Consider the following 26,035-nt stretch of genomic DNA (forward strand, 5'->3'; position numbering starts at 1 on the left):
TGGAATTCTCCAGGCAGGAATACTGGGGTGGGTTGCTATTTCCTACTCCAGGGGATTTTCCCAACCAAGGGATGGAACCTGTGTCTCCTGTATTGCAGGCAGATTCTTTACCTGCTGAACTATACTCTAGTCTCTGGTTTGAGGTACAGAATTTTCTCTAACGTCTGTTGCTGGCACTTCATATAACCTCTTTTGTCCTCAGTTTTTCTAGACCTTAGGAATGGGGAGAATAATACCTTCTGGATACACTGTCAAGATTTAATCAGGTGAAATGGGAACGACATAACAGTGTTTGGCTCAACCTGGGGGCTCGATAAATGTTCAGTGTTTCCCCTTTCCCTTCCAGAAGTCATGTAAACATCAGCTGGTAATTGCATCTTCCTTGTAGGTTTTCTACTCAAAGAGAATACTTGAGCAAGTACGATTTTTCTCGTCTTACAGATCGAGTTTCCAAGACAAGTTTCTGTAGACAGATGTCACATCCTTTGCTCATTCCAAGATGTGGGGGTTCGTTAAGTTTTACTTTTGAGACTGAATTGATTTCTTTGTCCTCTGGGTCAAGGAAGACGGTGATGCGCTGGTCTCAGCTCCACCTTGCTTGCCTTTTAATGTTAACACCTCCTCACTACACTGTTCACAGATGGGCTTGCTGCCTTGGGAGTGTGCTGCTGTGTTATTGAAAATGCTCTTCATCCCAGCAAATGGCCTGCTACTGAGAAGCTCACAGACCTGTATTGTAGTACTGTTTCCTCATACTGTATTTTTCCTGATTCAGGGTAAAACCATACAAGCAAAAATTGTCATTCCCAGAAGTAAAAAAAAAAAAAAAAAAAAAAAAAACTTGTAAAAATGTTAATTCCTGTAATGTGAAAGCAGAGGTAGTAACTGGCGCATTGGGAAATTATCCTTCAGTTTTTGCAACATCAGAGCCTAGCTGTGCAGTCCTGGGCAGGTTACATAACCTCTCTGCACTTCTATTTCTTGATCTATAAAATGATGGAAGTAGTAGTTCAGTCTCATTGGGTGGTACAGAGGATGAGATTAGCTAGTACATGTAAAGCACTTAAAATACCTAATCAGATCCTAGCAAACACCTAGAGAGTTTTATTATTATTATCATTATTTTAAGCCTGCATCGTGATTGTACGTATCTTCCTATGAAAAGTCTAGCCTATTGTTTGACTTCCCAATATAAGAAATATAAAACACTTGAGAAAAATAAAATGTTTCATTTATTAATGATCATTAATGACTAGAATTTAAAGACAACCTCTTAGGTAAGGCACATAACTTGTTTGACTTGTAAGTGGAGAATCATGTTTTGTTTTTATTTGTTCTTCCGTGTTGGATACATATGTGATTGCATTTTTCTCATCAGCTGCATCCTTTGCAGAATTACTAAAAGGCTGTCATTTACCACCCAAGCCCAAGAGCTATTGGAAATGGGCAATAAAATCAAGTTTTAGTAGAAGTACAGTATAAAAGCAACAGTCATCCTGTGACTTCCTGCCCAATCATTGGCGCATAGCTGCTAATAGACAAAGCTGGCTGTTCACGGTTTGCAGCAAACAAGAACAGTTTGCTCTCCTGGACTCAAAACACACTTCCTCCTGTCAATCACCTTGCTTCTTTCCTTCCTAGGAATCTACTCAGGACCATTTGTGTTGTGACGGAAGCTATACTTTCACTTCCAAGCTTTTTAATTCCGAAAAAGAGATGGGTTGAGATCTAGACACATACTAAAATTTATTTTAAAACCTACTTGTAATAAAGAGTATTAAATAATAATAATTTTGCTCTGATTATGCAAGTGCTATGACTTTGGCTGTATTCATTCACCCTTCATTTTCCCTTCCTGCTGTATCTGTAACCATGCAGTCTCTTTGAGGTTTTTAATTTTCATTGGCAGAAGAACTTTTGAAGCTGAGGTTATCACACTGGTGAGGCTAGTTTTCATTTATCTGTGAATAAATTACTGCTGCGTGAGAAGTACAATGCAATCATCAGTCAGTATTCAGCATGAATATAGGTAGGTTCCATTTCTTCTGCTGACAGTTTTTGTAGTTTGTGTCTTTCAAGGAATTTGTCCATTGCATGTAAGTTGTTGAATTTCTTGGGTTATAGTTGCTTGTTGTTGTTGTTGTTGAGTCTCTCAGTTGTGTCTGACTCTTTTGTGACCCCACCAGGCTCCTCTGTCCATGGGATTTTTCCAGGCAAGAATACTGGAGTGGGTTGCTGTGCCCTCCTCCAGGGGCTCTTTCTGACCCAGGGATCAAACTTGTGTCTCCTGCCTTGCAGGAGGTTTCTTTAGCACTGAGCCACTGTGGAAACCCATAGTTGTTTATAGTATGCCATTAATATCCATTTTCTATCTTGAGGATTTTGAGGGCCATCCTCTTTTTCTTTCCTAACACTGCTAATTTTTTTCTTCTCTTTTCTTGATAAAATAGCTACAAATTTACCATTTCTGTTCATCTTTTCCCAAACCTAGCTTTTAAATAATTTTTTTCTATCTTTCATCTGTTTAGTCTTTCTTGCATTAATTTTTGTTAGTTCTTATCTCAATTATTTCTTTGATTTATTTTGGGTTTAATTTGTTCTTCTTTTACTAGCTTAGTAAGATAGAAGCTTAGGTCATTCATTATAGACCTTTCTTCCATTTTAATAACCATTTAATGCTATAAAATACCCTCTAAGGATTGCTTTAGTAGTATCCTACTAATACTGATATGTCGTAGTTTTATTATTCAGTTAAAAATATTTTCTGATTTCCCTTGGGATTTCTTCTTTGATATATGGGTTTTTAAAAAGTGTGTCCTTTAACTTTCAATATTTAGGAATTTTCTAGATATTTTCATTTTCTGATTTCTAAATGACTTCCTTTGTCATCAGAAAACATACTTTGTATGAGTTTAATCCTTCAGAATTTATAAAGCTTTGTTTTGTGATTTGGCATATGATTTATCTCGGTGATACTCCCTGTGAACTTAAAGAGAATATATATTCTGCTCTTTTGGGTAAGAGTATTCTAAAAATATCCATTAAGTTGATTTGGTTGATGCTATTTAAGTTTTCTCTTTTTCTTGATTTTCTGTCTTACTCTGTGTGTTGTTGCTGAGCGTTGATTATTGAACTCTTCAACTGTTACTGGGATTTCCGTTCTAAGAGTTTTTACTTCAAATATTTTGAAGCCTTTTGTTTCACTGAATGCACATTTGAGATTGTCAGGGTCTTCTTATGAATTTATTTAGCTTTTTATCTTCAAAAAGTCTCTCTCTTTGTCCTTGGGCATGTCCTTTGTCCTAAAATGTGAAAGTCATAGAACTGTACCCTTCCCCCAAAGTCGTACACTCAGTCCACAGGCTCAGCTGCCACACAGGCTGTGAAATGAATTCATAAATTCATTTAATTTTCATCAGAGCCCTGGGAAGCAGATACTAGTATGATCTCTGTTTTACCCATGAGGAAAGTGAGGCTTAGAGGGACGAAGTTTCTGGAAGATCAAGCAGCTTGGAAGTGACAAAGCCCTTGACCCTGTGTCCTTCCCGTCTCCTGCCTTGCACTCTTGACCTTTGGTGATCCTTTCTCTTTTACTACATACTACCTTGTACTTGATTTTTCTGTACCTGTCTCACCAGTTCGTGAATTGATGGAGGATAAGAACCTCATGTCTTCAAAGCGTTTAACGGAGCTCTTACCCCACAGCCAGTTGAGAGGGAGGAAAAGAGGGAGAGATACTATCTTCTTCGTTCCTCATTTTGGAAAAGAAATAGCCCTAACCTCTTAGAATTAATTGCCATCAAAATGCATCCTTATCAATAAGATTAATCTTTCAGTGTGACTTTGTTTTACTCATTCGAGTCAGCTGGCAGGAAATGTGCTGTCCTATAAAACAACAGATGGCAGAAAGGAAATATTCATTATTGTTCTGTTGTCCAGTTTATTATACCTAGTAATGATATTCTTTGGGATAATGTGTTCTGAGATATTTGCTCCTGTTAGTCATGCCTATAAATTCTTGTCCCTTACCAGATTGATTTTTGTGCTTTCTGTAGCATTAGATAAATATTTATTCAAATGAAATATATAGTCTCAAATAATGATAGAAATAAGCATAAGGTGACCCTGTAATCAGTAACTTGAAGTTTCCTTTTTATTCGTTAACCATACACAATGATATCTTGACTAAGTCTGTTAGTATTAATAACTAGGGCAATAAAACTGTTTTATAGAAAACAGCTAGCAGGGTACATCTGCTTCCCCAGGGAAAGGGGAGGGTATTAGAACTTCTCGAAGAACTGCTTAAAGAGGTTCTTTCTTCATTAGATGAAGAAGAAACTTGACGACTGGATGGTAGTTTCCACAGTTCACCCCCCACTCCCCACAATCATGCATGTTTCTGGAGGCATTAAGCCTCACTTGATAACCCTCAGGGTTGAACTCATAAGCTCCATGTAGACGGATATTTATTAGACTGGAAGCTACAGGTAAGGTGAGAAATCCTTGTTGCTGGAAGCTGTCAAAAGTCGATTTAGAAACTTCTTGGTGGCTCAGATGGTAAAGCGTCTGTCTACAATGTGAGAGACCTGGGTTCGATCCCTGGGTTGGAAAGATTCCCTGGAGAAGGAAATGGCAACCCACTCCAGTACTCTTGCCTTGAAAATCCCATGGACGGAGGAGATTGGAGCAGGCTACTATCCACGGGGTCGCAAAGAGTTGGGCACGACTGAGCGACTTCACTTTCTTTCTTTCTTTAAATCTTTAATTACTCAATTAAAAATGCCTCTAGCATGGGGGACGCCATGAGAGGAGGAGGAGGGATGTAGAAAGCCTTATCATCAGTGTCTAAAATTCTAACTTAGAAAAACGGAACAGACAGTTATTAAAGGTAATAAACTCTGTCTTTATTTGGCTGTAATTCTCTGTTCTTCAGAGATTCTTCTTCGCTGGCCAAAACCTGTAGAACTTTCAGGTTCAGTGATCACAAGATGCTTCCTCATATTTTGGAACTAAAATGACTTCATTCAAAGCGAGCAACTTTAAATCTTGATATTCTGCTTTGAATGTTTGTGGAAAGACCTGTGGTAGGACAGCTCTTATTCTTTCTATAAAGCAGGAGCCAGAAAGAGTGCAGAGAAGGAAAGAGAAACTTGGAAGTGGGGTCCTATTTCTTAAGCAAAGCAAGAGAAACCCTTCGAAGAGGGGATTACGTTTCACAGGATCTTTTTAAGATTCAGGATCTTGCCTCTCCTGGTAATTTTATAGAATGAACAAATATCCACTCAAGTTGCTTTCTTCCTTACACATAATGGATTAATGAGCAGCCATCAAAGAATTGATTTTTAGTCTCTAGTGACCTGAACTAGCCTGACCTGGATTCAAGCAATAATGTTAAGGCTCAAAACTAAATCTATTGTTCCAGGTCCCCATGACTCTCCTGTCTCCAGGCACGTTGTTATGTTACATTAAACATCAGCAGTCAGATCATAAGCGCCACAAGGGACCACGCATCTCTAGCCTTCTCGTCTGGGTAGTGCTCTTAAAAAAAATCAATGAGTTCTCATCAAATCCCATCACCACCAAGCTCCAACTTAAAGGGCAACAAAAGAAAGAGAGTTTCCACTTTGAACAAAAACAGGCCGGAGGAAGGATTTTAGGAACAAATTAAGCTAAACTTTTTCAGCGAATTAATTCACGTTGGATATTATAACTAGTATCCGTGAGATAAGAAGTTTATGGATATTAGGTACAGTATCTAATATGAATTAATTCGCTGAAACTGTTTAGCTGAGTTTGTTCTTGAAATCCTTCCTCCATGAGTAAGAAGTTTGTGGGTTTCCCTGATGGCTCAGATGGTAAAGAATCTGCCTGCGATGCAGGAGACCCAGGTTTGATCCCTGGGTGGAGAAGATCCCCTGGAGAAGGGCATGGCAACCCACTCCAGTATTCTTGCCTGAAGAATTCCACGGACAGAGAAACCTGGCAGGCTACAGTCCATGGAGTTGTAGAGTCCAACATGACTGAGCGATTAACACTTTAACTTCACTTCACTTCAAGAACCATCTTAATAATGTATTTAGAACTGGGTGATCTAACAAAACGTACAGTCACATTTATCTAAAATGTTTTTCAGAGTTCCAACTTGTCTTAAAATTCTATCACGTTGCATTTTTCCTGGGATGTTTTTCTATTAAAAAAAAAAAAAAGTGGCTGTACATTCACTAATGTGATATGTATTTGTTACAGGCTTACCATGTGTAGAGCTTTGTGCTTGATTTTGCCTGAAATGTTGCATTTATCTATTCATTTATTTAGCAATTATTTATTGTGTGTTACTATATGCGGGAAAGTGTTCTGGGTACTGGGGCTATTGTTAAAAACCAGCATTTCTAGTGAAGCCTTTGACTCTCTGGCAGCCTGGGTGCCAGTGAGGAGACAGCCAGCCCACAGGCAAACCGTATTTTCTATAATTTTGTATAGTTTATATTTTGTATAATTTTGGAGAGAAGTGAGGAGAAGTATTCACTCTTTTTGTTGTTGTTGTTTAGTCACCGAGTTGTGTCCGACTCTTTTGCGACCCCATGGATTGTAGCCTGCCAGGCTTATCTGTTTTTACCCAGCTACTAATGTCTGTAACAGCCACTGGGCATCTGGGCGCCATGATGTAATGACTGCGTGCTCTTATTTTATCGAAACCCAGTGTGGGGTCTTTTCCAGCCATCTTAGGCAGTTCTCACAAGCAGACATACAAAGCATGTGTTATCGGTCCTGTTTATTCAGACAAAGAAGCTGAAGCCCAGAGAGATTGGGTACATTTCTTTACTAAAGGCTAGCTAGTAATCGGTGAAGGTTTTTTGAATCCAACCCTTGCTTTCTGACCATGAATCTCTTGGTTTTCTCTGCGTTCTTACTTGATAGACATTGGATCAATCATCCACACCGTCTTTCCTTTCTACACTTCAGGTTAAGAAGCTTTCAGGAGTTGGAACAACTTTTACCAGATCACAACAGGTACAGGTTTTGCTTTTGACTTTCAAAGTGCTTTTAATAAACCCTCCTGTCTACTTAGTGGAGAAGAGAAGGAAAGGGAAAAACCATTTCTAAAAATCACCCTTGCACACCACACGGGTTTGCATAAATCTCAGCCTTCTCGGGGCTGATTACACTCTGCAGTCTTCATTCGGAAATGGATGAAAATGTGAGCCGGGACACAAACAGGAAGGCTCCGAGGCAGCATTGGTCTCGCAGGCACCACCTCTTTAAATAGCTCCCATGCGCTGGGAATTGTTCTCCACTCCGAGAAGAAGCTGCCTCACAGCCCTTTGTTTCTCGGGCCCGCAGAGCTGGAGGCAGCTGCGGGACAGGTCCTGGCTCCCACGTGGAGAGGGAGACAGAACTCTGCAGGTGGCGGGGTGCAGTGGGCCAGAGGATGGCCTCCCCACCCCTGGGCCATGAGGACACCAGGCCACAGAGATGTTTTGAGTGTCCATCTCCCTTGATAGCATTCGTGACCCTCTTAACCTGCTAAGAGGTAAGTTTCAGAGCACTTCCTCAATCAATATTTTGGGCTATAGGCTTCCTTCTGCTGACTGGTGTTTTTTTTTTTTTTTTCCTTTCACTTAAAACAGGCAAGGAGAAAGCAGACAGTTGCTGTAACTTTTTTGTATGTTTTAAATCCATTTTTTGGTGAATGCATGGGTGGGGCTTATAGTTTTTTTTCATTAGATTATTGGTGCATAATATTAAGTGACAGTAAACTGTTAACTTTTTAACCTTTCACGATTTTTGTTGTGGTGTGAATGTAAGTTTCTAAAGCCCAAATACAGAAGGGAAGTAAGTACGCCCTGTTACTAATTTGAGAAGACTAGTTAAAATGGGATCTTAATAGATGCTTAAATGAATGACTTGGAGGTGTTTTGCTTCCAGTTCCTGTTTTTTCGCGGGAGCGTTTAAACTGATCTAATCTTTCCAGATGATTATCTAATCTTAGAAACATCTGCTGAGGGAGACTCCATTACCCAAGCAAGCTCTTCCACCCTTTAATGGAATTAAAATATTTCTTTGGTGGGGCCACCAGTCTTTCCTCTGATTTCAGTGCTGGGGCAAATGGCGCCAAGGGGAAATGGCTGAGTCTCTTGGCCTGGTCCATAGAGAAGACATGTGGGTGAGAAAGGGGTTCTCGTTTTTGTGCCTGCCCTGATCTGGCGTGGGGTTTGTGTGACTGCCTCTGTCCATTTCCTCTGATCTTTTCCTGCCCTCCGTCTGCTCTTCTCTTAGGCACCTTCTTTGAGACATTGATGCCTGAATTAGAGGGTACACGCAACACCAAAAATTCATCTGATTAAACGCAAGCAGAGGGTCTACTTCAAGAAACACGAGTGCATGCTCTCCCCAGGAAGATTTCCATGGTCTGTTTACCTCGTTTCCTGTTTAACTCTTAGAGCACTGCTGTCCATACACCCACTTGTCAAGGCTACTTACCGCACTTCAGTTTTCTTTTTCTGCCTTTCCTTGTCCTCTGTGTTGTCTTTTGGGGGGAAGTGAAGAATCAGGAACAATGGTTTTGTTGTTTATTTGAAATTCATTTCCTTTGAATCGGATTAGAATCATTTACTCCAGTGTGTTCTGGGTTCTTTTTATTTAAGTAGCATCATCTTTATATTTTCAAGTCTGTTTTTTGTTGTTTTTAAATTGTTTTACTAGTGTATTTTGTCATCAAAGGTAAAGTCTACTTTGGCATCATTGAGACTTCTTTTTAGATTAGAATGTGGTAAGAAAGCCTGCTTAACTGAAATACTGGTTTTTTGTTTGTTTATTTCTTTTTAGTTTAATCATAGATTTCAGGGCGTAGTAAGCATAACCAAGGTTCACGACAGGAGATAAGTTTTCAGTGTGATATCTAGGATTGTGGAAATAGCTTGATGCAGTCATTTATTTGTGAAAATAAAGTTACATTTTTGTGCTTTGATGATTATTACTAAATAAGGAGCATGTAATTTTGAATCTTGGAAGTAATAAGGAACTTGCTTTATATTTAGAAATAATTTTCAGTTTCACATTCTATGGTTTCTGTGTGATAGCCCCTGTAGTTCTGTATCTAATCACAACCCTGCCCTCTCTGTACATGTTCTATCTTTACAAATTTGGTAAGGCCCTGGTTAAACTCTAAGCCCAGGAATGAACTGAAGAGCAACTGTGCTAATCAGAGGCAAATTTAACAAGATACGACTTCTGTTTAGATTTGAAAATATATAAACAAAGGACTTAATTTTTAGGATCCTAAGGTTTAAAAAAAATCAGATGGAAAACAGAACAACAACAACGCTTAGGTTACCAAGAAAGCGCAGTTTTTGCGGATAAGGAATTCTGAAGGCAGTGGGCATAATAATGCAAGGCTCTAACAGCTAAGGTCCCAGCAGAAATCATCTGAAAGGTAATAAAATAGCTTAGAGGATGAGCTAAAAGGAAATCAGTGCCCCTCTGCAATAAGCAGAATGAAAAAGTGAAGTACCAGATTTACTGGAAGGCCTCTTACTGACCCCAGCTGAGCTGAGTGCAGGAATGTGTTTCAAAGCCTGGTTAAACCCCCAGAGGTAGTGTTCTGAATCAGCCTTGCTGACGTAAACACAGACCCTGCCTGGAAAGCTTCCAGAAGCAGGGAGAGAAGGCAGCTCAGTCGAGATGTGCACTACTGTTGCAGTCAAGACACGGGAAGCAGAGTACTGCCGTCTTGGGAGACAGAGCGCAAAAGCCTTTCAGCTCGCTCTGAAGGTGTCGTACAACCTGAGGTGAGACCACTGACAGAGAAAATAGCACTAACCATGGCCCCCAAGTGCTTGTCTAAACAGAAGGACGGAGGATCGCGAGAACGGGACTCGTTTCTTAGTGCTAGAGAAGCCTGTGGATCATCGAAGGGGGAAAAACTATTGAGACCATGTGAGTGCTAATGAGGTGGACTTCCATTGCTAGGCAATGAGTGATAAATTAACAATAAGCTTACAAAGGTCAGGTCCCAGACAGACTCAGGTCTTGTAGGTGAGCAGGGTAAACAGGTCTTGTTTCTGTGAGCTATGAAGCTCCCTGTTACGCACTGTCCATTTGTTAGATATAGACAAGTAAATGAACACAAAGACTTCAACTGTTTTTCCTTCTCTTATGAAAATAGGCAGTAAAATTGGGGTCAGATATGTAAAAAACATCTCCTGCTTAAATGCAGTTCTCTGTTTTAGACTTTCCAGGAGTCCAGCAATCACTAGTTGGGACAAGAAAAGTCCATTATTTTGCTTTAAAGGACAGAAAGTTCAGTATCTGTTATTTGTGTACTGAAATGGTATTTAACTATCTGAAACTTCTGGAATAAGTAGGTGATAGTAGAGTTGTTTTCACCCTGCTTTTCTTCTTGTTCCATGAGTTGCAATGCTAATCCCAAATAGTGCTTCCGTAAACTTGGAAAGGAGTCTTGGAGTTATGGAGAGAGGAACCACATGCCAGTCCTGCCTGCTGAAGGTAGTTAGAGAGCCTGGTGTCAGGCAGCCACAGGAATGACAGGAATAGTCAGCCAGGGGCTTCGTAGCAGTATAACTGTAATTGTCATGAGGCCAGCAGAGTGTGTGCGCACTTCAGAGGATTCTTCTTGTGTAATAGCATGGTATGCATCCGTTGTTTCTCATTCTTTGACAACCTCAAATGATTCAGTAGGTATGAATATTTTGTGCTTCCGAGGTGGCGCTAGTGGTAAAGAACCCGCCTGCCGATCCAGGAGACCTAAGAGACTTGGGTTCGATCTCTGGGTTGGGAAGATTCCCTGGAGGAGGAATGGTAACCCACTCCAATATTCTTGCCTAGAGAATCCCATGGACAGAGGAGCCTGGCGGACTATGGTCCATAGGGTCACAAGGAGTCAGACACGACTGAAGTGATGTAGCCCGCACACATGCATGAATATTTAAGTGTATTTTAGTTCAAATATTCCAGGATTTATCACTTGATCCATCTCTGTTTGCTGCTGCTGTTGCTTGTGCTTTCCTCCTCTTTGTCCTTCTGACAAAACAAAAGGCCTGAAGCACAGCCTCCTTTTGAAATTAGGCAAGTCTTTGGAGACCCCTTACCAGTAAGAGGTTGTAGTCCCTTCGAAGTGCATTCTAATCTATGAAATAGAACCCAGACATCAATATTAGACAATCCCATCCTAAACTTTTTCAGGAAGTAGTATAATTTCCAGAGTATCAGAAGGGTCTGAATGGGAGCTTCAATTTCAGCATCAGTCCTTCCGATGAATATTCAGGGTTGATTTCTTTTAGGATTGACTGGTTTGATCTCCTGGAGTTTGATTGACTGGAGTCTCCAAGGGACTCTCCAGAGTCTTCTCCAGCACCATAATTCAAAACCACATGCGTCCTTGGAGCCTTCTCCATGTCTCCAGTGCTTCCACAGCATTTCCACATGTGGTGTGGCTTCTTGATGATCTGTTCATCCACCCTGCTCTGAATTTAGTCCTGGACATCAGCATCCTTCTCCCATGTGGTGCCCAGAGCAGAATTCCAGTTCTGCTGCATTCAGGACAACTGTCTCCCCTTTCTTTCTGTACATCTATGGGACTCAAGACTCAATTATGTAGTTTTCTTGGCGTCCATGTAATGGTCTCGGCTTGTACTGACCTTCCATTTGGCCAACATCTCTTTGTCTTTTTCGCATGACATCTACTCATGCCAGAAAGCAGTCATCCTAAACATGTGCAGCTGAAGTTGCAGAACTTCGTTCTCATCCCTATTAAGTTTCATCCTGTTAGCTTCAGTCCCAATGGAGCTTCAGTCTTCCCAATGGAGAATGTCTTGACTTTGGGATTATTATCCCCAAATAACCTTTTATAGAAGTAAGGAAAATGATCTTCTGAGGGAAAAAAAAAAAAGTTTAATCTTTTAAAAAATTCTAATAACTCTTCCCAAAGACTGTCTCTGCTCATGTCACCTTGTTGAGGGAAACTTTAGAGGCTTTCCATGGCCTAGTGGTTAAAGGCCCAGAGCGTCTTTCTGGGGTACCTGAAGGGTCTTCCCACTGTGCCTTCTGGGGCACCACTCACCACAGTGGAGTCCTTGTCCATCCGGTCCTGTTTCTGCACCTCCCTGGCTCTTTGGCTTTGTTCACCTGGAGCCCAGAATTCACACATGCTTCTATCTGCCTGTCTGAATCCTGCATATGTTCTCCTTGAGGTCTTCCCTGAACTTAAATAGGGAGTCATTTCTCCTTCCTTTGAGTTCCTGAAGAGTTGTCTAAAACTCGTAGCACTTACTGAATTCTACTTTATGAGAGCAGAGTGGCGTGGTAGTGGAGAGCAGAGGCCCTGAGTATGGACGGTCTGAGTGCTGTCCAGACTGAACCCCTCAGCAGTGATATAATCATGGGCACGGGCATTTCTCCCTAACCTCTGTCTGTCGCATCTGTAGAAGGCAGACAGTAGTACCTACCTTATAGGGTTTTCAGGAGAACTGAAACAGTACCTTTTAAAGCACTTTCGGTGGTGCCTGCTGCACAGTAACTGCTGATAACTGTTAGCTATCTCTGTCGTCGTTGTTTCTTCAGTCGCTAAGTCATGTCTGATTCTTTGTGGCCCCATGGACTGCAGCATTCCAGGTTCCTCTGTCCTCCACTATCTCCTGGAGTTTGCTCAAACTCATGTCCACTGAGTCCGTGATGCCATCCAACCATCTTACCCTCTGTCACCCTCTTCTCCTCCTACCTTCAGTCTTTCCCAGCATCAGGGTCTTTTCCAAGAAGTCGGCTCTTCCCATCAGGTAGCCAAAGTATTGGAGCTTCAGCATCAGTCCTTCCAATGAATATTCAGGGTTATTTTCTTTTAGGATTGACTGGTTGGATCTCCTTGCTGTCCAAGGGACTCTCAACAGTCTTCTCCAGCACCACAATTTGAAAGCATCAGTTCTTCGGTGCTCAGCCTTCTTTATGGTTCAGCTTTCACATCCATACATGACTACTGGAGAAACCATAGCTTTGATTATGCAGACCTTTGTCAGCAAAGGGATGCTTCTCCTTTGTGGCTCAGATGGTAAAGAATCTGCCTGCAAGGAGGAAGACCTGGGTTCAGTCCCTGGGTGGAGAAGATCCCCTGGAGAAAGGAATGGCTACCTACTCCAGTATTCTTGCCTGGAGAATCCCATGGGCAGAGGAGCCTGGCAGGCCAGGCTGCAGTCCATGGGTCGCAGAGTCAGACAGGACTGAACGACTCACACTGTCACTTCCACTTCATCTAGGTTTGTCCCAGCTTTCCTTCCAAGGAGCAAGCGTCTTTTAACTTCATGACAGTGAATTTTACTGAAGAAGCTCAGAATAACTCGTGAACATGGTTTAAAAAATTTTTTTCAAACCATGAATATCAGAGGAAATAGGTGTGAATCTGTGGAGACAGAATATTGGCGAGGAACAGCATTTTTCCCACAGAGCCATTGTGAGATGGTCTCCAACTTGAGCCAGCACACAGATTTTTCTCCTGCTTGCAGTCAGATATCAGCCACCATTTTTATAAGCACTTGCATGCTTACGGGTATCAGGGAGTGCAGGTAGTCTGGAGAAACACAGCCTCACTGTTACGAACTGCTTATCAACTTTGTAATTAAAATACTTAATTACTCAAAGCCTAATTTTAATCTCTGTGCCTGTAGGAACATGCTAGTTTGCATTTTGCTTTATATAGTGTGATAAAAAAGAAATTGCAAAACATTGTTTTCCTTTATTCCCTTGGGAAAAAAACATCATGGTTGAACAATATCAGAAACTCATGTATTTAACTTCTGGTGTCATGGGGAGCAGCGGTCTTTAGGCGGATAACTCACTCTGACCTCGGTATTTATTGAAGGACTCCCAAGAATCTTGTGTTGGGTTAGGTAGTGTGGCGATGTTAAGAATTAGAAGATGAACTCTCTATATTCAGATTTATTTGGAGATATAGCACATAGTAAGTAAAATAATAATGTACAGCATATTATATGAAAGTTCTGTACTCAATGAATTATTAAGTCAGGGGTATAGACAAGTGTACATTCTAAGAGCTTCAACTGGGTAGTTATTCATTGCTACAAATCTGTTTCAATTTTTTCCTCAAACTATCAAGACATTCTGTAGACTAAAGAATACAAGCCTTGAGGACATCATCAACCAACTAACACTAATATATTTATACAAAGTGTTTCTTCTTTGAAAATTTGCTAAACGTTAAATAATAGATATGGATATATCTGACGATGAGGAGGATTGTAATAGGTAACACATTTTCTTAATTCTGATGGTAACCTTGAAATATTGTTCCATTTTTTTGAGAGGAGGAAAAATTGGGTCTCAGGATAGATGCATAGTATATTACATGAGTAAGAGGTAAATCTGTGATTCAGTATATGTCAGTCCAAATGAAAAGCCCTCTTTCTTAACCACTGTATTCTCCTGTCTCTATTGGTGCCTATTCAAGGGAACCTAAGAGCAGATGGTTATGGCCAAACCTTAGTGCATGTGACTGGAGTAGGGCACAGAGGTAAGTCTGAAACTTGAGCTAAGGCAGGTGGTAAAGAAACTTTTATGAAAAACTAATGAGTTGTGAAGAAAGCTGAGTGCCGAAGAATTGATGCTTTTGAACTGTGGTGTTGGAGAAGACTCTTGAGAGTCCCTTAGACTGCAAGGACATCCAACCAGTCCATTCTAAAGGAGATCAGTCCTGGGATTTCTTTGGAAGGAATGATGCTAAAGCTGAAATTCCAATACCTTGGCCACCTCATGCAAAGAGTTGGCTCATTGGAAAAGACTCTGATGCTGGGAGGGATTGGGGGCAGGAGGAGAAGGGGATGACAGAGGATAAGATGGCTGGATGGCATCACTGACTCGATGGACGTGAGTCTGAGTGAACTCCGGGAGTTGGTGATGGACAGGGAGGCCTGGCGTGCTGTGATTCATGGGGTCGCAAAGAGTCGGACACGACTGAGCGACTGAACTGAACTTTTGTTTTAGCAACTTAACTGTTGCAAGTGTATGAAAAGGATACTAAACTAAGAGGAAAACATGAGAATTCCCTGGTGGTCCAGTGGTTAGGACCCTGAGCTCTCACTGCAGGGGCGCCTGGATTCAATCCCTGGTTGGGGGATTAAGATCCTATAAGCTGTGTGATGTGGCCAGAAGAATAGGGGGAGAAAAGATCTTGGGCATTAAGATAGGTGGTGCAGTAGCCAAGAGGTAGTCTAAATGTGTGCACTGGACATGCATCAGCATTGAAGAAGATGGATTGAGAGATGTGTCTGAAGTGGACTCGCCCTGACTTATGGACCCGTCCAGAATGGAGGGCAAAGAAGGGGAATATAGTAAAAATGGTAGGGTATGTAGTGATATCATTCCTGAAGTTGGGGAAAAATGGGTGACTACAGTTGGGAGGGGCTGAGTTCTGGACATGAGTTGCAGGTGAAGGAGAACATGTGTGTGCTTAGTTGCTCAGTCGTGTCCAACTCTTTGCAACGCTATGGACTGTAGCCCACTGGTCTCCTCTGTCCATGGGGATTCTCCTGGCCAGAATATTGGAGTGGGTTGCCATGCCCTCCTCCAGGGGATCTTCCCAACCCAGGAATCAAACCGGAGTCTCCTGCATTGCAGGCGGATTCTTTAACCATCTTGAGCCACCAGGGAAGCATACCAAAGGAGAACAAACTGAAGAAAAACTTGGCATCCTGAAAGGCCAGGGCTCAAGAGCAACCAGGCCCGAGATTAGTGGTCCCAGCCTGTGAGTGTTGCCATGACAGTGGATAAGGTTACAGGGAGGAGCTGGGGATGCTATGAATAGAGAGATGCTGAAAGAGGATAAAGGATACAACCCAGGGAAGAACCACTGTTGAAGGTAAGACTCTCCTCAGCAGTGTGCCGATCTAATGGCTACACCAAGGACTCAGATTAGATGTAGGTATTTCCCAAACCTCAGTCATCGTGATTACAAATATTGTAAGCATCCTTCAGGGGGGCTTCCTTAGACAGTGCTACGCCTTTGGCCATTGATCTATACTGGTTCCACTCTCAGGGAATTGACTCTGAACTTGGGAAACAGTTTGCTCTCTGTAAATTGACTAAGGGTTGGGATCATCTGGAAATATGTGTAACTCACTCACAAATTGGTTGTTAGATGTCCCAGCTTTTCTGTAGGACATTCGAAGATAAAGTTTGCATGATCTAGTTTTAAAATAAGTTAGCGTGGTAATGGAATCCACATGAAATGATGGACGATTCCTTAATGAGTTCCACGTTCCTTCTCAAATGTCCCGGAAACTTTACTGACAGCTTCCAGGTCCTAAAAATGTAAGAATGCTTGATTGCAGTGTGGCATGCCCTTCTAGTAATGAGCGGTAACTGACCTAAACTTTGGTCATATCGTCGCTTCATAGACCACTGCTTAGCAATGACCACTGCATGAGAGGCATCAGTGCTGCCGGTAGCCTGTGGGGAAATGCCCATGGGACAGGGCAAAGCCTTCTGGCTGCGAGGTCCTACTGCCCAGGTTCGAAATCCCAGACCTTCCTCTTACCAGCTCAGAATCCTCAGGCCAGCAATAAACTCTCCTTAAACCTTTGTAAAGGAATTGCGACAGTTCCTGTAATATTTTTCATGGGCTTATTGAGGATGTTCAACAGGTATTTTACCGACTTTGGGCAAGAGAGTATTGTGTATAATTACTGGGTGTAAGTGCACGCTGACTACAGTTAGTTTCTCTCTTTTATTCTGTTTAGTGTGTTTGTGAATCTTGTACTATCTGGGACTGCTCTAAGTTTCCTGAGTGTAGTACTGCTTCTACCTGAATGTCCTGTAAGTAATAGATTCTCTGGTGTTAGAGGACATTAGACTGTCACAGCAATTCATTCTGACAGGTTTGGAAGACTATACTTTTTCAGGGCATCCCTCCCTTCCTCTTACAGAATTACCACTTCACATCTGTAAGCAAAGTGCTGGCCTAACTCTGCAGCTTAAGCAGGGGTCAGAAGCTATGAGGTGCTGGGCTGAAATTCTGTTCTGGTCCTTTCTTTTCCAGTCCAGGTCCAAAGCATGCTTGCCCAAATATTCCAGTAGAAGTGTTTCCTTTAATGTCCATGACTTAGAATCATGCAGACATAAAGGGTGCATCCTGTTAGTTCAGTTCACTTCAGTTCAGTTCAGTCGCTCAGTCATGTCCAATGCTTTGCCACCCCATGGACTGCAGCACTCCAGGCTTCCCTGTCTATCACCAGCTCCTGGAGCCTACTCAAACTCAAGTCCATTGAGTCAGTGATGTCCTCTAACCATCTCATCCTCTTGTCGTCCCCTTTTCCTCCTGCCCTCAATCTTTCCCAGCATCAGGGTCTTTTCCAATGAGTCAGTTCTTCACATCAGTGGCCAAAGTATTGGACTTTCAGCTTCAGCATCAGTCCTTCCAATGAATAATCAGTACTGACTTCCTTTAGGATTGACCGGTTTGATCTCCTTGCAGTTCAAGGGACTCTCAAGAGTCTTCTTCAACACCACAGTTCAAAAGCATCAATTCTTCAGCACTCAGCTTTCTTTATAGACCACCTCTCACATCCATACGTGGCTACTTGAAAAACCATAGCTTTGACAGGATGGAACTTTGTTGGCAAAGTAGTATCTCTGCTTTTTATTAAATGCTGTCTAGGTTTTTCATAGCTTTTCTTCCAAGGCGCAAGCGTCTTTTAATTTCACGGCTGCAGTCATCATCTGCAGTGATTTTGGAGCCCCAAAAAATAAAGTCTGTCACTGTTTCCCCATCTATTTGCCATGAAGTGATGGGACCAGATGCCATGATCTTAGTTTTTTGAATGTTGAGCTTTAAGCCAACTTTTTCACTCTCCTCTTTCACTTTCATCAAGAGGCTCTTTAGTTCTTCTTTACTTTCTGCCATAAGGGTGGTGTCATCTGCGTATCTAAGATTATTGGTATTTCTCCTGGCAGTCTTGATTCCAGCTTGTGCTTCATCCAGCCCTACATTTCACATGATGTACTCTGCATATAAGTTAAATAAGCACGGTGACAATATACAGCTTTGTCCTACTTCTTTCCCAATTTGAAACCAGTCTGTTGTCCCATGTCCAGTTCTAACTGTTGCTCCCTGACCTGCATACAGATTTCTCAGGAGGCAGGTCAGGTGGTCTGGTAGTCCCATCTCTTGAAGAATTTTCCACCGTTTGTTGGGATCCACACAGTCAGAGGCTTTGGCAAAGTCAATAAAGCAGAAATAGATGTTTTTCTGCTTGCTTTTTCGATGACCCAACAGATGTTGGTAATTTGATTTCTAGTTCCTCTGCCTTTTCTAAATCCAGCTTGAACATCTGGAAGTTCACGGATCATGTACTGTAGAAGCCTGGCTTGGAGAATTTTGAACATTACTTGCATGTGAGATGAGTGTAATTGTGCGGTAGTTTGAGCATTCTTTGCTCTGCATTGCCTTTCTTTGAGATTGGAATGATAACTGACCTTTTCCAGTCCTGTGGCCACTGCTGAGTTTTCCACATTTGCTGGCATATGGAGTGTAGCACTTTAATAGCATCATCTTTTAGGATTTGAAATAGATCAACTGAAATTCCATCACCTCCACTAGCTTTGTTCGTAGTGTTGCTTCCTAAGGCCCACTTGACTTTGCATTCCAGCATGTCTGGCTCTGGGTGAGTGATCACACCATCGTGGTTATCTGGGTCATAAAGATCTTTTTTGTACAGTTCTTCTGTGTATTCTTGCCATCTCTTCTCAATATCTTCTGCTTCTGTTAGGTCCATACCATTTCTGTCCTTTACTGTGCCCATCTTTACATGAAATGTTCCCTTGGTATCTCTTAATTTCTTGAAGAGATCTCTAGTCTTTCCCTTTCTATTGTGTTCCTTTATTTCTTTGCACTGATCACTGAGGAAGGCTTTCTTATCTCTCCTTGCTATTCGTTGGAATTCTGCATTCAGATGGGTTTATCTTTCCTTTTCTCCTTTGCTTTCGCTTCTTTATTTTTCTCAGCTATTTGTAAGGCCTCCTCAGACAACCATTTTGCCTTTTTGCATTTCTTTTCCTTGTGGGGGACATCCATTTTGCCTCTTGAATTTCTTTATCCTGTTAGAAGGCCGTTAAAAAATCAAGTGTAGTTTGGATGCAGGTATTATTGAAGGGTGCACTGTGTGTTCATATAAGTGAGTGCATGAACATCGCTCAGTCGTATCTGACTCTCTGACCCCATGGACTATACAGTCCATGGAATTCTCCAGGCCAGAATCTGGAGTGGGCAACCTTTCCCTTCTCCAGGGGACCTTCCCAACCCAGGGATGAAACCCAGGTCTTCCACCTTGCAGGCAGATTCTTTACCAGCTGAGCCAATCGTATATCACGTTATCTGGGAAATTCCCCCAAATTGCAGTATTCAGATAGACATGAAGCTCTACAAAGCAAGCAGAGGTGTCCTCCTAGGGCTGCTGATCAGCGCTGTGGAATTTCCATGATAGGAAATGAATAATAGTGCTGGCAAACTGGGCATTTTTAGGAATGGAAACCATTTATCACATTTTCTTGGATAGAGCAAATTGCGAGGATCTGTACCATTGCACAAGTTGGTTTTTGCCAACCGAGTATCAATACTGTGTTTATGTTAAGAGCTCTCCATGCTGTTCTTATTAGAATTCCACAAAGCTTCAGCATGTGGCTCCCAGGGGTACAGTTATGCCAGGATCCCCAGACAGCTGCTTTATGAGCGAGGTCTGCTATGGTGCTAGAGCAAAGGTCACGTTCAGTCACAGAAATGTTTTCTTGCTCTCGTGAAGCATTTTGACCATTATCCTCCTTATCAGGATGAGATGTTTGGGCTGCATCACTGACTCAATGGACAAGAGTTTGAACAAACTCTGGGAGATAGTGAAGGACAGGGAAGCCTGGCATGCTGTAGTCCACCGGGTCACAGAGTCAGACGCAGGATGCAATTTAGCAATTGAACAAGTCCTTATCAGGAAAGATGTTTAGTTAGTGATGAAAATCCATTAGTAGAGCCTCTGACAATTATTTATTGCTTCATAATTACTCTGGCCGGTGTGTTTTTCTAACAGCTCTCTGGCAGAAGTGCAACCATCCCTCTACAAGAGAAAAGCCAGGGTGTCACTCTCAGGGAACTCAAAAGTGAGTGAAGTCGCTCAGTCGTGTCCGACTCTTTGCGACCCCATGGACTGTAGTCTGCCAGGCTCCTCCATCCATGGGATTTTCCAGGCAAGAGTACTGGAGTGGGTTGCCATTTCCTTGTCCAGCTTATGTAGAAGAGATCCTTAAGAACTGGGACAGTTCAGGAAGCTGCAGCGGGAACATGAAGCTGCACTGAAAGACATTACAAAGAAAAGGCAAGCAAAAGGGCCCGGTCCGGCCGGGAAGCCAGGAGCTTCCGGCCATGCAGCCTGTGTCATGGGACATGACCGTGTGTGTCACCTCTCAGGCAGGACCTGGCAGCTGGAAAGGCAGGTGGTTCCAGGCCGTGTTGCTGCTCACAACACGTGGGCTGGACCTCCGAGACCCTCCCAGCTCTGAGTCAGAGCTCAGGTGGGACTGAGATGAAGACCAGAGGGCCAGCCAGGATCTGCTTGTCCGTTGCTGGCACAGGTCAGACCACGGGGCTGCTCTTTCTGGATAGGATTTGACCTTCACTGAATATTCACATAGAACATCTAAGCAGTGGAGGCTAAGAAAAATCAACCACTTGTAATGCATATGAACTTCACAGTCACAGGACATAGCGTTCATTATTTCTGGCAACACAGTTTGTATTCTAACTCCAAGCCCCCGTTTCTGACAGACAGCAGAAGAAATGAATCGAGTCACGGCCACAGCCCATCCGCCCCATCTGATTTCAGGCCAAATTGCTTCTGGTTAAAAGTCAGGAATATTTGGGATCCTTCCCCTCCATGACCCTCCTTCCTCTCCCTGTAGCACCGCCTCTGTAGGGGCGTCAGGGACCTTGGTTCAGGACCCCGCTTCCCCTCCCCTGACTTCTTGGGGCCCAGAGCTGAGCCCTGACCCCAGTGGACTCGGAGGCAGTGCTCCTGGGATACAGGTGTGGATCTGTGGCAGCTCCCAACCTGGCTTCCTGGTCTAAACTACCTGCTGGGCATCGCCTGCCGCCAGGACCTGTACCTCAAGCCAGGAGTGTCTTGTTAGACATAGAATCAGTCAGTCTCCTCTTTCCGTCTCTCAGCTAAAATTGACACCTTTCAGCAAGGCAGGGAACCCCTGAGCCCATCCACCTTAGCCCCCCAGGCTCCGCTATCCAGATTCTTCTTGCCCTCTCTCAGTCTCTGCATATGCCTTCTTTAATGATTAAAGACAGGAAGTAAGGAACAACATCTTCCTAGAGCCTCCCAGATTTGGGGGGAAGCCTGTGGTCCCAACTCTCATCTGATATGCATGGGCTTTATTCTGGGGATGGGACGCGGTGTGCAGCCTCTAACTGCGCTTTTTTCCTCTCAAGTCTTCCCTTTCCCCCAGTTTGGAGTGGGGTGATAAAACAAGCAAACAAAACTCGTTCTGCCAGTTCATATTTCTTTTCAAAACTATTTCTGTCTCTCATTTGAACTAAAGCCAAGAATTTGGAATCTTTATTTACTGGTTTTCTATTTTTTTTTTCCTTCTGACAATTCCCCCCGGGGCAAGTGGTGAACTAGCCACCCCATATCTCTTGGAATATGGATTTAGGGAAGGAGGTGGAAATGGCGAAGAGGGGATGCATTCATCAACAGTATATCATAACATCCTGGCAAAGGGCAACCAGATCTGACTCATCAATCAAGGTCCAAACTGGGTTTTCACTTCCTTGGGAGCCCAGCCATCTCTGATTGCCCTCCACACTCCAGAAGGACTGCTGTGCTTAGCGCTGACCAGGACTGTGTCACATCCCCCAGGGTTGTGAGGTGACACTGTCTTTTAGTGTGAAAGATGCTGATTTTTAGCATGTTGAAAATCCAATTAATGAGGATGTAGTTTTTCCCATTTTTTAGTGTTTTCCTGAGAGCCTTGATTAGAGCTCTCATGAGGAACCAAGTGTGTATTCTTTGTGTGTAAGTATAGATGTATACACACACACATATATAATTTTTATCATATGTCTCTAACAAACTTCTGGTTGGATTTTTTTAGGAGCTAGCATTTACTATGCTTATTGTTTCTGATTTTCCTCAGGTTTGCTTTCTTCCCCAGATCTTGAAATTCCATGATATTGGAAATTCCGTGATATTGCATCTAACTTTTAAAAAGGAGTTAGAGGGTTTTAGACAAAGTGTCTCTTAAGACTAGAGTGAAGGCTGGTCCGCTTGCCTGCCCCCAGCCCCAACCTGCTGGTCCTGTTTCTCTGAAAGATCCTGTGGCCCCTCTGTTCTTAACTCCCTGGGCTGGTCTTCCAGAACTTCATTTCTGCCCTTGCCTCAGGCAGTCAGCTTCTTTTTCTTTTATCTTTAAAGCTGCCCCTGTTTCTCAAGCCCCTTGAGAATCTTCTCCTTTTAAAGATTGCCTACAGAATCAGCACGGACTCTCACAGTCTTTCTCATGTAGCCCACTTAGACAAGTCCGGACTCCTGTTTTAAGAGTGTTTACTTTGAACCACAGGAAATAGTGACTTGCTAAATTGGTTGAAGTTCCTGTGTTCGCTGGCTCCCTGTGCTGGTCACTCTGTCCTCTGTTCTTCATTCTGGGTGGCTCTAGAGGCTCATCCCTTGGCCCCCTGGTCCTCCAGTTGCATGCAACCAGTAGGAGACAAGGGAGGAGATCAGACGATGGGAAGGGAGTGAGGCTGGGACCTCCATTCTCTGTCCTTGTCCCTGGGAGATGCCTTTGCTCCTCCTTTCAAGATACTCAGGAACATGGCGGTTTTCATGACCCTGGGCTATCGTTCCTATTCCAGCCTCGAAGTTCTTCGGTCCTAGTAAACTGCCTCTCCCTCCCTTTGCCCCTTTTGGTCTGGGGCTTGTGTCGGCGCATCCTCTTGGTTCCAAGTCCTAAGGTCCTTAATCTTCTCTTGTTGGCGTCCCTGAATGCTACTCACATTAGGGCTGCTCAGTTAACCTGTTTGAGTTTGCTTTTTCTACTTCTTTCCACAACCCCAGTTGAATTCATGAGTTACAGACATTCAGAGCACAGGTCCTGAGGCAGCCTTGCTGCTTGAGGTGTGTCTGAACTGTGGACCAGAGCATCTGTAACCTCCTGGGAGCTTGTTAGAAGACCAGGCTCTAGGAGTCTGACTCAGACTTCCTGAATCAGAAGCTTCATTCCAGCAAGATTCCCAGGTGATTTATGTGTACCTTAGAAACTGGGAAGCCTTGCTCTAAAGGTAAGTTCCTTCTCAGGAAGTATGTGGCCAGGACTCCCGTTGGGTTGAGGCTTGTTACTCTGAATGTAGTCTCTTCCATTTCATTATAGGGACAATCTACAACTCTCCTGGCCCTTCTTGTCCTGCTTCCAACCTCCTCATCCTGAGCAAAGCTCACATCCCTCTTAGCCTCTTTGTACTTGTTTATGGGTATTGTACACATAGGGCTTCCCTAACGCTCAGTTGGTAAAGAATTTGCTTGCAATGCGGGAGAGGCAGGTTCAATCCCTGTGTCAGGAAGATCCCCTGGAGAAGGAAACGGCTACCCACCCAGCATTCTTTGGTCCACTCTCAGCCCATGGAATGTCAGTGGGGAATTCCATGGACAGAGGAGCCTGGTGGACTGCAGCCCATGGGGTCACAACCTAGCGACTAAACCACCACCCCCATTGGACACATTGTCAACCTTAGGTACTGTCTAGGTGTTGAGAATACAAAGAATAAGATGACATCTCCTTGCTCTGAACTGGATTTAGTGACGGAATGAAGACTTGTCCACAGTCAGTGTGAAGACAGTAAAAGGTACATGCTTGTAACAGAGACAGGAACAAAATGTGGTGGTAAAAAGGCCAAAGTATCAAAACTGCTGAATGTGAGGAAGTCTGTCTATAAAATTCTATGAGAAGCCTCGTGTTTTCCAATGTTAGTCACATTTGAAAGTCTTGAGGACAGATACCCGGTTGTAATCCCCTGTCCTCGGACTTCCTTCTAATGTCACTTTTGACAAATAGCAGCGTCTCTCCCAGGACCAGCCAGCAGTCTGCCGAGTCAGTCTTGTTTGTACTGAGGTGGCTGCTGAGCAGCAAATGCCCGTGGCCAGCCAGATCCCTAAGGACATGAAGGAGACGATTTTTTTCTGAAAGGAAATTCACGAAGGAAAAACCAACTGATTACCTCGTAAGCTGTCTTTGGAATTAATTTCGGTGCTTGTTAAAGAATCGAAATCTCCCTTTCATAAGGTTCTCACTGGAGTTCCTAATGAGGTCCTCATCCTTTGTCACCTGTAAGCAGCTCTCCCACTCAAGACTGCATAATTCATGTAAATAACACAGATGCCAAATTTTCCAAGCAGAATGGGGAGGGGGCGATTTTTATACCATTATGATTTTTCAAAATAAGAAATACCGGCTTTGGACAATGAATATTGATTTAACCATTCATTCATTTATCCTTTCTTTTAAGAGGACCAGGTGTGTCACTCAACACATACTCATTACTTGTTAACAAGTTCATCTTTCTCATTTTTCTAGATTCCAGATATATAAGTAATATTAAATGGTATTTGTTTTCTGTTTCTGGCTTACTTCACTCTGTATGACCGTCTCTATTTCCATCTGGGTATCTGCAGATGGCATAATTTTGTTCCCTTTCATGGTTCAGTAATATTCCATTGTATATAAGTACCACATCTCTTTTATCATTCGTCTTTCAATGGACATTTAGGCTGCTTCCATGTCCTGGCTTTGTAAGTAGTGCTGTAGTGAACATTGGGATACATGTATGTTTTTGTATTACGGTTTTCTCCTGGTACATGCCCAGGAATGCAATTGCTGGGTTACATGGTACAAATTTCAGCAAGATCTTTTTTGACCCATTTCTTAGAGTAATGAAAATGAAAACAAACATAAACAGATGGGACCTGAACTTAAAAGCTTTTGCATAGCAAAGGAAACCATAAACAAGAAGAAAAGACGGTCCTCAAAATGGGAGAAAATATTTGCAAATGAAGCACCTGACAAAGAATTAATCTCCAAAATATACAAACAGCTCGTGAAGCTCAATATCAAAAAAAAAAAAAATCCAATCAAAAACTGGACAGAAGACCTAAATAGACATTTCTTCAAAGAAGTCACACAGATGGCCAACAAACACATGAAAAGGTGCTCAACATCACTGATTGTTAGAGAAATGCAAATCAAAACCACAGTGAAGTATATTACCTTACGCCAGAGTGACCATCATCCAAAAATCTACAAACAGTAAATGCTAGAGAGGGTGTGGAGAAAAGGAAACCCTCCTACTCTGTTGGTGGGAATGTAAACTGATGCAGCCACTGTGGAGAACAGTATGGAGGTTCCTTAAAAAAACTGAAAACAAAATTACCATTTGCAGGCTTCCCAGGTGGCCCTCATCGTAAAGAACCTGCCTGCCAAAGCAGGAGATAAAAGAGACCTGGGTTTGATTCTGGGTCCGGGAGATCCCCTGGAGAAGGAAATGGCAACCCACTTGATTTCTTGCCTGGAGAATCTCATGGATAGAGGAGCTGGCAGGCTACAGTCCATAGTGTCGCTCGGAGGTGGACATAACTGAAGCAACTTAGCATGCACGCATGTCACTTTTTAGGAATGAGTTAACAGTGAAAATAATTATGAAGGTATTCACTTCCTTCTGTGAGTCTGATCTGCAGCTGAGGAAAGATGTTTTCACGTATGCAAGTGATTCTCAACAGTGGGAACTTTTAAAAAATAATAATACTGACATCTGGGCCGCACCCCTTTGATGATTCAGTTGATCTGGAATGTGGTCTGGGCTTTAAGATTGTAAAAGCTGAATTTGCAAAGTGATACCCTAGTGCTTCCTGTAAGTGCTTTACTTTACTACTCAGAGACACAGATTTAACCAAAGTGTTAAGCACAACTCTCA

General features: G+C 42.7%; 1 protein-coding gene across 2 annotated transcripts in view; it reads left to right on the forward strand.

Moving 5' to 3' along the window:
- Positions 1-26,035, forward strand: part of ARHGAP28 (Rho GTPase activating protein 28) — a 139,387-nt gene that overhangs the window by 29,100 nt on the left and 84,252 nt on the right. Inside the window, exon 1 of one of the 2 annotated variants that reach the window (XM_070778922.1) lies at positions 5,767-7,531. The exons of the other annotated variant lie outside the window; for it this stretch is intronic. The gene's annotated coding sequence lies outside the window, so the exon portion shown is untranslated. Of the gene's footprint in view, positions 1-5,766; positions 7,532-26,035 lie in introns of those variants that run through there. 2 annotated transcript variants of the gene reach the window in all.

This window comes from Bos indicus, chromosome 24 (assembly GCF_029378745.1).
Source record: "Bos indicus isolate NIAB-ARS_2022 breed Sahiwal x Tharparkar chromosome 24, NIAB-ARS_B.indTharparkar_mat_pri_1.0, whole genome shotgun sequence".
Lineage (NCBI taxonomy): Eukaryota > Metazoa > Chordata > Mammalia > Artiodactyla > Bovidae > Bos > Bos indicus.